The following is a 12504-nucleotide window of genomic DNA, read 5'->3' as shown; positions in this document are numbered from 1 at the left end:
GTTTGCAACATGTACCTGATCAAATAAACGAATATGAAGTTTAAGTTGTATAAACGTGATAAAATGCCACCTGAAATATTTATTCCAACGAGTGTATTCAACATTCAAAACAAACATCTCCAAAATTCTTTAATACTTATTCTGAAATAATGTTTTTATGATGCAGATTCTTTGTACTTCATGATAAGGTTTCTATTTTGCGATATGATCCTTGAACCTAATAGTTTCCTGACGCCATACTTGTTTACAAAATATGACAGTATACATACGATAGTGAAATGAACCTGTTACTGTTGGAAGTACTCTGTATCACTTATTTTATTTCTACCATTAGATATATGTTTAGCTTTTGTCAAAAAAATCCCAAAACTATATTTGAAAATAGTATTTTGTTTCTCCACTAGACAGTGCCATAAGTTCCTGTTATGCACAGTCTGAAAGGTTACTTGCAAAAAAATGCAACACTGTTGTTATAATTGACATTCATTATGAATAACTGAAGTTGTTTCAAAATAAATGTTATAAAATAAATTAGGTTTATTAGCGTTGATAAATTGCCACTTTTATCATAGTTATTAATGATCCATCACCATTGTCTAATACACAATTATAATAATTTATGAACCAAAAACGATGATTATCTACCAACTACCAGACTGCCTCATCACTTGTGTCTTGTACACAGTAGTGGAAGCATCAGACCTTTGCCTCCCTCGTGTTCTGCCTGTCTACCCAATGCGTATTCCTCAGGTTCTAATGAAAATTCGTTTTTTGAAATTTCCAATAGAATGCTGTGCCCACTCCATTTCTGTAAACAGTACATTGCCTAACAATCTTTCTCCTTCACTATCTAACACTTATCGAAATCGTAAATACACTACGTTCTAATTATAACAAATACTGCAGCGTATTATTTAAACAAGTTACACATTTTAACAATTGAAAGTATGCTATTCTTGGAAATTAGTGCTTAATATCCATCGGATCTGTACCACCCTAGTGCTTTGATATCCATTAAAAACATGGGGCTTAGATATGCATTAAAACAGTCACTACACTTAAGAGGAGTTTATCACCATGACGCTGTGTATATGTAAATAACGGTTGGGAATTAGGAACTGTTCTACGGTCATATCATACACGCAATACCTCACAATTACGAGTAGGATAGGGATGTAGTAGGAACTACAAACTATTTAACGCGTCCTTTCTTACGTGATGCACACTTACACTGACTCACTGTGAGGTAGGGTAGGGTACAAAGTTTTTGTTACGCTGACCAGAGTCCAGAGTGCTCCGACCAGTGTCCATGGCGGTTCCAGTACTTTCTGCAGTAGGGGACAGAGTGATCTGGCTCACCAAACGGCACCGGAGGATCCAGCCAGAGGGGACGTTGAGGGTAGCTGGCCCTTTGCCTCCAATTAGCGCCCACCGGCAAGATAAGCCTTTTCCTGCTCTCACCGCCAGGACACGTGTGAATATTTGTCTAGTGGAACAGCCGGTAGCCATTGCACCCCTCCATCTCCTGACTCGGCTGCAGATGAACTGACCAGAGGCCACCGCAGCTGTCGTCGCATTTTCTGGTCCCAGCTAAAAGCTGATATGACGGGGGGTTGAGGCTTCCGTCCAGACAAGGTTGTCCACAGTGAGGGAGACGAAAACATCAGATTCATTCTTATAAAAAAGTGCGACAGAATTTACTGCACTTCTGGCGATGTGCTACGTATATTTTGATCAAAAGTATCCGGACATCTACTATTAATACTACCACTGTTGTCGCGATCGCAAAGCCAGAATATCCCTAATGATAGTCGTCATACGAATTTTTACAAGTGTTTTCGCAGATGTTTTCAAGTTTCATCAGCGGTCAGTAGCGCCAAATACTGCTGATCACACCTTTAATGCTATAGAAAAATGACAGTTTATTTCCTGCTATGAATAGAGTGATTTTACACGGTTATTCGATGTTCTTTTAATCAGTATGAATTAACCCGAAGGATATGTAGTACCACAGCATAGTAAAGCGATCACCATTGTACAGCATCTCTCTACAAGATACACATGGGCCTGCTGGTGTAGTCACCCAGCTGTTATGGCCATGTGGAGTTATGAGATATCAGGTACCCTCTGCCAGTGGGTACAATTTTGGACGATTGCCATATTATGAAGTAGCAGTTAAATAAATAGAAATACTGGTCACAATAAGAAAACGGTTTTGAAATCAATACGGCGAAATGCGCTATGTATCTAAAAACTTGATTCTGCTGACTGGCATTCTAATTACTTACTAGAAGCTACTTCGCAATGTAAACATAAAAAACATATAGATCATCATAAATAGGATTTTTTGGTAGGGTAACGAATCGGAAAACAATTATTCTAGTACTGTAACTTTATTAGTACAAGCATATGCATTTACACACATAAATTAGCTCTTTCCGTATGTTTGCGCAGTGTAGCTTTAATAATATTCAGCTTAATTTTCAGCTTTCTACAACCGAATCATCTGACTCTCTTGTTTACCAGATATCTACCCAGATGATAACTTATACATTATTTAGCCTCTCCAATGCAGAGAGTAGAGTAGAACACACCGATTGCAATGCACAAGGGGCAAGATTTGCATAGCATTATTGAAGGAGTTAGTGGCAGGAGAGGAGCGCAAGTATACATTGTCTCATTACTACTCCCAGAATTAGTGTATTCATAATCCACAGGAAACAATTTCCTTAACAGCCATAATGAACCACCTTTCGTTAAATTATTCGTCGTGAACTCTAGGATGGTTCCATTACATAGGTGCATTTCATTCCCAAACCTGGCCAAATACGCCCTTCTGCTCTGTCTCTAATAACACTGACGTTGATGCGTCAAAAACTGTATACCCTTTCCAGGGAGTACTGCAACTGAATGTGAACTCAAAGCTATAGATCCTATACTTCCCCACATATAATCGCATGAGGTCACAGGTCAACTCGCACAGTCAGTGAAGGTCTGGAGGTGTTACATCACGTATCGATACCACCACACAGGCGTCATGCAACGGAATTGCAAGTTTTCTTCTGGCACTGATACCAGTCGTGCAGTATCTGGTGGACCCAATGGTGCGCACCTGCCGAGCCACGCCTCCAGTAGTTCTGTATTTTCGGTGCCTTCTGCTCAGACTCACTCATGCTTGGAGCCACTTTTCAATGCAATGCTGTACATACGACGCCTGCTTGCGGCGCCAACTTCGTCGTTTGTGCTTTAATACAAAGAGACTTTTCCTTGTGGACGTTGTGACAGCTGGGCTCTGTTTCTTGTTGTGTTATTTGCACTGGGACTCATACGTTTGAAAAAAATAAAAGTTAAGTAAGTCTTCTGTTTGTTGTGTTATCTTGTTCATTAAACATTACTACTCCTGTCCAGCTTTCCTACGATGACAGTTGCCACACCATTCTGTAGCCCACCTATCCTTACAGTTGTGTACAATGTCCTACACGACAATTCGAGTACAGGTGGTTTCTGTTACTAAGACCACTTTGATGACTGGATCAGTGTGCACTTCGTCTAGGCAGCAATGGTATCTTCCTAGATAGCCATGCACCTCAGCATATTATATAATTCTTACTATCATTCTCCTGCAACCGATTTTCCTCGATTACTCCTTAAACTTAAGCATTCTAAGCATTCTGCCTTTCAAGTTCTTCTATTCTACTTATTTTTTTATGGCAAAAAGTCGTATGTCAGCTTCTTCACTGTGTTCTTTCCGTTGCTCACTTTTAGATGAAAGGTATCTTCAGCTCTCTGCTTTCTGGAAGTTATCTTCAAACTTTTCTATTTTCACTGTGATGACACATGTGAGTATAAGCAAGATACAGAGAGCAAATTAGCAAAGACTGGGAATATATGTGGAAGAATAAAGAAGTGTCAAAAAATAAAACATGGAAGGAAACAAGATTGAAATATTACAAGACAATGCTGGTTCCAATGCTTGTTTACGGAAGTGAATCGTGGATTATAAGTAAACGCCAGGAAAGTCACATGCAAGCGACAGTGCTGAGATACCTAAGAGCAGTAAAGGGATGCACAAGAGCGGACGGATTTAGAAATTTGGAAATTAGGAACGAATTGTGTACGTTGAACATATTCAACAACATACAAGGAAGTAGGAGAAGCTGAATGTACATCTCGAAAGAATGAGTGCAGAAAGATTACCTCTCCAGATAAGGAGATTAAAGCCAGTTGGCAGAAGAACTGAAGAAATACTGACGAAGCGATGGCAGCACAAGTAAAGGCCTCATTCTTGAACTGAAGAAGATGATGAAGATCTTCAACGTGGGGATAACAACCTGCTCTTAGAGAAAGACTGCTGTACTAACAGCTTTGTTATGGATCCACATACCTGCTCCAGATACTACTTTTCATTATGCTAAACACATGTTGTACGAGTAATAGTGGGGCCAGATAACACACTTGTCTAGACCACTGATTATGGCCATGCAACAGAAAATAACAACTTTGAACAAGGAATGGTACCTGGAGCTAGACGCATGGTACATTCTATTTCGGAAATCGTTAAGGAATTCAATATTCCGAGATCCAGAGTGTCAACAAAGTGCCGAGAATACCAAACTCACCTCCCACCACGAATAACGCAATGGCCGATGGACCTCGCTCAATGACTGACAGCAGCAAAACTTGCATAGAGTTGTCAGTGGTAACAGAAAAGCAACGCTGCGTGTAGTAACCTCAGAAATGAATGTGGGACGTACAATGATGGAATCAGTAACGACAGTGCGGCAGAATGTAACATTAATGGCCTATAGCAGCAGACGACTGGTGTATGTTTTGTTAACAGCAAGACATCGCCTACAGTTCCTCTCTTGGGCTCGTGACAATGTTGGTTGGACTCTAGACGACAGGAAAACCGTGGCCATGTCAGATGAGTCAATTGGTAAGAGCTGACAGTAGGATTCGAATGCGGCATGGATCACACAAAGGCATGGACCCAGATTGTTAACAAAGCACTGTGCAAGCTGGTGGTGATTCCGTAATGGTGTAGGCTGTATTTACATGGAATGAACTGGGTCCTCTGGTCAAATTGAACCGATCATTGACTACAAATGATTATGTTCAGTTACCTGGACACCATTTGCAGCCATTCATGGACTTCATGTTCCGAAACAATGATGGAAATTTTGTTGATGACAAGCACCTTGCCATCACGCCACAGATGTTCGTGACTGGTTTGAAGAAAGTCGTGGGCAGTTCGAGCGAATGATTTCGTCTACTAAAGCGCCTGACATGCATCCCATTGGACAGTTGTGGGACATGATTGTCAGGTTCTACATACACGAGGATCTCCTCAGCACGAATCTATGGAACGAAAAACTAATCTAATCTAATCTAATCGAAGGTCTGTTCGTGCACAAAACCCTGCACCAGCAACACTTTCACAATTAGGGACAGCTATAGAGGCAGTGTGGTTCAGTATTCCCACAGAGGATTTCAAACGACTTGTTGAGTGCAGGCCATGTCTCGCAGCTGCACTGCGCCGGCAGAAAGAGGCCAGGCAGGATATTAGCATGTATCTCACAAATTTTGTCACCTCAGGGCAGGAACTTTTACCAGGTGTTCTAGAAAGCCCATAACTGGAAATATTTCCCACAGCATACTTCATTTCACTTCGTCACACTTCAGAATTATCTGAATAGTAACCATCGATACAATAATTTAATATATATACAAATAACTGATCGTTTTGAAGCTGTTGTATCAATCTTTGTGTCTTAAATCTGTTATCTGACTAATAGAAAGTTGACTGTAGACAGTCCACTCTTGTTAGTGAAGATTGAAGCATGCGAACGAAATGTAATTCGTTAAGTGTTCCATGTCTGTGTCAAAATTGCGTACGTGATGAGTGGTCATACGGAAAGTCCACTTACGACGTGCCAGCACAGCCTGCCGTTTTGGACTGCAAATGTGTGAAGTGAAAAAAACCTGAACTGCACGATGTTTAGTAGTTAGTAGTACTTTAGTAATCACACATAATGGCAAAATCATTTAATAAACTTTTGAACTATGAAGAACACAAAGAACTCTTACAAACCGACATAAATACCCAAATTAAAATCGAAACTAATAAATTAGAACCCCCCCCCCCCCCACACACAGCACTTCATCAAGTAGAAAGAGTCCACAAAGGACAAAAAATTGTAAGGCATATGGAGATGATCAGGTTTTTGTTGAAATATGGAAATATCCAAGTAACAATGTCAAAATCTCGGTACACTAGGCTCTCAACAAAAATCTGAATAACAGAACAATTGTCCGAACACTGGACCACAACCATCTTACTCTAGATTTGTGCTAAGAAGAATCCAGACAACTACAGAGGAATCTCTATCCAAGACCACATACAACATTTCATCCAAGATCCTGTATGGAAGAATCAAGGAACAACTAGAACAGGTGTTAAGGGAGTACCAGGGAGGTTTTAGACCATGGAGAAGCTGTGAAAGGCAGATCATTAGCTTAAAATTAGTTGAAAAATTTTTGAAAAATAACAGACGTCTCACAGTGACATTTATATATTTTAAGAAGGTATATGAGAGTCTTTACAGATCTGCAGTATTAAAAATTTTATGGAATATGGGATGCCTCCCAAAACTAATTAAATTAGTAGGACTTATTCTAACCAACGCCAAATCGAAAGTTAAATTCAGAGGAACATTTCTGAACCATTGCTTATAAAAACATACTTAAGTTAATGTGACTGTTTATCACCTTTGCTGTTCAACTATACGCTGGAATATATTATGACAGAACGGTGCAAGGATAACCCAAAGAACATATGAATTGGAGGTGCTAAAAATAGTATAATTTCGAACTGCTTGGGATTTTCTGATGACCTTGCTCTCCTAGCCAAGAAACAAGGCAACAAGTTAAATTACTAAAAGAAATAGCACAGAAAAATCACCTCAGAATATCATTTGAAAAAACAGTGGTTATGCTAACTAACCCATCACTTACAAACAGAACTGAAATAGGACATTAAAGCAAAGCCGTTGATCAATTTATATATTTAGGCAAAACCGTTACTTGCAATCTAAATGAGAACCCATCATGGCAAAATGGAATAAAAAACTGAAAAAAGCAAACTGCATTACCAAAAACAAATACGACAAAAGAATCCTCTCCATTGATGTTAAATTGAAACATTTAAAACTATTCACACAATATGAAATAGCTTATGCAACTGAAACCATCTTCAAAACAACTAATACACCAGAAATTGATAAAATACTAAAGACTAAAAGGAGAATAATTAGAACATTCGTCATAAACACTATAAGGTAAATGGGCATTGGAGAATAGCTTCAAATGAAAGAGTGTAGAAGAAACAGTAATGAGCATAATCAGGAAGAAGCGTGTATCTTTCTTTGGACATCTGATGAGAACAACAGCAAACATAATTAACAAGGGAATTATTAAAAAACAATGTGCAACAGTAAGAGCAACACTGAATGGATCACAGAAGTTAAGAAAGATACAAGAGCACTCCAAATTACAGTAGATGACTTAAAAAACGAAACAGAGAGAAATTACAAATGAAGACCAATAGAAGAGCTATGTAAGAGTGATCTCAGACGAAGCAAGAAAGAAAATACCTGAAAGAATGTAAAAGTTTTGGGCAGACAGAAGAGCCAAACTCCTTTCATATAATAATAAATTACAATAATCCCTAAATAACCACTGTACTATTGGACTGTGTTATTGGATAATTATTGAATTTCATTGTATTACTGAGTAACAGCAATCTGTATACTGTATAAACATTATTATAACTGGTTAGAGTGTTCCAGTGAAGGCCAAACGATAAAGAAATAAAATGAAAATAAATTGATCGTTTTAATTTTACCTCTTGTGTTTCTGCATAAATGCAAACTTAACTCACGTAATCTAATGGGGGAAGGTGTTGTGAGGGGAGAGTTATATGTGTTCACCTTTAGAAAATATTGTACTCTGTTCAGGCAATTTATATACTGACTGAAAACAATCGCAACACCAAGAAGGAATTGTGCAATAAAAACGAAAGATGGTAGGCTCGTTTCTACGTCTGAAAGATGGCGTCTGTTCAAATTGCGCGCCAGTCCTATGAGAGTAGTGTCAGGAGCACCGCTATGAGGATGCAGATCAGATTATTTTTTAATTTATTCGTATGGCTCACATGCCGTTTAAAATTACAGGTATAAAAAAATTGCATCCGTCCATCCTTGAGAGATGATGGTGTAGCGTGCTTGGTTCAGAGTCTGGAGCGTCTGCTGTGGCATACGCCAATCAGAGCTTATAACCGGTAACTGCCTCTTCCCGTGTTGTGCCGAAGTCCTTGGACGTCGCTGAAGTGTTCTCTCCAGGATGCTACAAGCCTGAGCGATAAATATGAAGACACATGAGTTGCCCAATCATCACGGTCTCCCTCTCGACCTAGATGATAATATCCAGAGGAAAGGCAAGCCAATACGTCTGGTATCACTTCGGTTGAAGGAGCTGACGAAAGGGGACGTAGTACGCCTTCCAACCGCCTTTGGAGCCCCACTCCAGATTTTCTTTCAGGGTTATCTCCCTTAACCTTCATCCCTCCCGAGACCAACCACAAGGCAGTGGTGTGTTAAGGTAATTCGAGAAAGAGAAGGAATGGTAACTGAGGAGAGGGTAGGGAATAAGATATACAGGATATAGCATATAAGACGGGTCGTCGTGAGGCACACTTTGTCTCCTCTGCTGAGACCTGCCCGGCTAGGTTGGACCTGCCAGTAGCTACGCTACCGCCGATATAGCTCTCAGCTTCCTTGGAGCACACAAACTCTCCCGCCCACACGGACAGTGCTACGATAAGGCGGTGCCTCATGGGAGAGAATTACGGGTATATAACATTAGTAATACTATATATAACAGGAATAAGAAAATACAAAATTACGTACAAAGCTGACTAAATATCAATATCTAGGTTTCTAATCCATGTAAGAGCTGTATCGTCAGCTTTCATGAGGTCGCACCAACTCTGCTGGTAGGAAGGCAAGGGGATTCATCTCTAAAGTGCTTGATTGTTTCGGAGACCCGCAGACACAAACTGGAGACTCTGTAACACCCCGTTTGTAAAGAGAGTCTGCGCATCGTTCATGTCCAGTGTGAGCTCTGTTCAATTTCACTCACAGTTTCCTGTCGAGTTCCGTGCCAGCAGTGCCACAGTTATACTTTCGAAACCACTCACGTCAGGATTTTCAGTAATTTGCAGTTCTGGTTCAACATGTCTCTCACCCCAGTATTACTAGCATCTAACTCTTCTCCTTGCCGTAATGCTGGGTTTTGTCATAAACTTGGTATGTCTTCCTGTATGGGTAATTCCAGGTTCTCCTGTAGCTTGCGGTATTCCCTAAGCAAGGCCTCGCTTTTGCGGATTGCGGGTGGATAGATTTTGCTCAGTAAAGGAAGCCAATAAACTAGCGTTGGTCGGATTGCCCCAGCTATTAACCGCATAGTGTCATTCAACTAGACGACGATCAAGTTGGTGTGGCAGCTGTTTAGCCGCACGGGAGCTCAATACTCGGCTGCTGAGAAGACAAACGCAATGGATGATGTGAGAAAGGTATCTGCTGAAGCTCCTCATGTCGTTCCACAAAATTTCTGAATAATGTTGTTACGAGTTTTTATCTTGGCAACAGTATTTTCAAGATGTTTCCTACATGAGAAGTTGCGGTGACACCAAGGTACTTAGGATTGTTGTTATGGCAAAGAGTGCTTCCGTTAAGTTTCGCTCTGAGCTCCACGTTAGCTCGTTTGTTGTGCAGATGGAATGTACATACCAGTTTTACTTGTACTGGGTTTAAGTCGGCACTTTTTAAAATAGCCGCTCATAACGGATAGATCATCTGTGAGAATTGTCTTCGCTCATCTAAAATCCTTGGTTCCACAAGCAAGAGCAATATCGTCCGCTTAGCAGAATTTTGTTGACGTGGTATTGGGGAGATCGCAGATATATCGGTTGAATAATAATGGGGCTGAGGTGGAGCCCTTTGCTAAACCGTTACTTAATTTCCTCTCTTCGCTCACATGTTCTCAAAAGTAAACACGGAAATATCTATTGTTTATCATGGTACTGATGAGAGTTACAGTTTCTCGGCAACGGATTTTTTTCAGTAATTTGTATATCATCCCTTCTCTCCAGACACTTTCATATGCCGCTTTTAGGTCTACGAGCGCAACAGAGATCTTCACATTTTCTTCGAAACCAGCCTCAATAAAAGTTGTTAGGGCAAGTACGTGGTCGCAGAAACTTCTCTGTGGCCTGAAACCCGATTGCTCAGCTGGGATATGTTTCAGAATGAGGCCTTTGATTCTACTATAGATGAGCCTCTCCAAGAGTTTATAAGCACAGCTCAAAAGAGAAATTGCTCTGAAGCTTTATGGTTGGTCAGCTGGTTTACCTGGTTTCAAAACTCCCTCTATTTTTCTTCTCTTTAGCTCGTTGGGCAATTATCCACTGTCTAGGATGTTGAAGAAGAAACGGACCAGCCATTTTTACCCATTACCCATGTTTATCAGAAATTCCGGGTATTTATTATCCACACCAGGTGCTTTACCATTTTTCGTTTGTTTCATGGCCTCATCCAATTCAGTCAGTGTAAATGGTGAAGAGAATTTGGATTCGTTTGTGCACTGAGCTTTCAGAGAGGTGAGTTATTGTTTTTTTGGAAGCATGTTCTTTGTCACGAGATGATCTAGATGTTTCAACTATATGGTTAGCGATTTGGTTACCTGAAACACCTGATTGCTGTCCGGATTTATTGGAGGCTCCGCCAAGCTTACTCAAAAGGCTCCATGCCTTTCTGCTTGAATGTCTGTAGTTTACTTTTTCTACCATCTCACGCCTTCGCAGTCTTCTAGCAGCGTCAAGACTTTGGAGGAGGTCGTCTGCAATATAACTGTCTCCAGTATAGCTATACTGTTCATAAAGTTTTTCACAATGTTCATTCCAGCCTAGTATGTATTCCTTTCTATACCTACGAGGAATTAACTTCCTCACAGCAGTAGGAATAGCCCCAACGAATGGAGGGTAGTTTTTTGGTTCTGATGGAATAAAACAAATATATTTATCTAGGTGGTCAGCAAAACTCGGCCAATCAGCACTGCGGAAATTCCATCTGGGTCGTGGTACAGATCTCGCTACTGGGACAGAGAGCAGCCACATACCGAGGATTACTGGCCTGTGCTGGCTGTGTGGGAAGTTAGGTATTACCTCTCTGGATGTAGGCACTGGGTGGCCTCTGGAGTCCCGGGAAACAAAGCAGAGATCCGGGTTGTAATGTCATCGCCAAGCGGCCGATCTGAACGTTCCCAAATCCTTGGCATCATAAATCAGGCACAGATTTACGTTTTCAGGCCATAGTTGAGTGCAGTACCACACTCATTGTCACGTGCATAGTTCCACTGACCGTGGTAATTATTAAAATCTCCAGCATAAATCAGTGGGTAGGCAGTAATTGGCAGAACATCCAGTGGCTATGGCACATTTGGTGGATTGTAAATATTGTTTATAATGGTCTCCTCCACTTTCGTAGAGACATAATGGATCTCATTTTCTGTATCTGTGGAAATGAGACGAGCTACTCGATATTGTCACTTGGCACTCGTTTTCGGCGTATGGCTATGGCGTGCCGGACGCACTGAACCTAAACCACCGCCAACTGCGACTTCAGTGGTGTAAAGCGAGAGCTCATTGGAGAGCTGGATGGATGTCTGTTGTGTTTTCTGATGAACGTTGGTTCTGCCACAGTGCCAGTGACGGATGTGTGTTGATTAGGAGGCCAGTAGCGGGCCTGCAGCCAATCTGTTCTCGTGCTAGACACACTGGACCTATACCTGGAATTATGATCTGGGGTGCAATTTCATATGACAACGGGAGCACCTTATCCCGACTGCGAAACTGTACGTCAGCCTGGTTATTCGACATGTTGTGCTGCCGTTCATGAAAGTTCCAAGGGATTTTTCCCAACAGGATAACGCTCGCTCCATTCTAGGTAATATGGTACATCATTGGACGACAAATTTCATTATTCTACTTAAATTATTTGTTGGTGCTGCAATTTTCTCCATCAGCGTATTTTAAAAGTTTGAAAAAATACCTTTTGTTTTTCATGAAATATTTTACTACATTCCATAGTTTCCAGTTTAGGAACCCTAGATAGACATAAATCTCTTTAAAAAATATATTGTGATTAAAAGTAATAAATAGCTAACGAAATTTGTATTTTTAACTTTTTTTGTGATGGTCACAAAGAATCACTCACGTCCTTGGTAGTACGTGTGAGTTATTATTGCTAAGTGCGTGTGCTAAAAGACAGTTGCAGGCACTGGACCCTACTTACACTTCTGTACCTCTTTAAAAAGAATGTTTTATTATAAGCGTACGATCATAAAATGCTGCGAGAGCAGTGTGTACCTGGCGAAGACATCTTTTGC

The sequence above is a fragment of the Schistocerca americana genome, chromosome 1 (genome assembly GCF_021461395.2).
Source record: "Schistocerca americana isolate TAMUIC-IGC-003095 chromosome 1, iqSchAmer2.1, whole genome shotgun sequence".
Classification (NCBI taxonomy): domain Eukaryota; kingdom Metazoa; phylum Arthropoda; class Insecta; order Orthoptera; family Acrididae; genus Schistocerca; species Schistocerca americana.
This window is presented reverse-complemented; position numbering follows the sequence as displayed.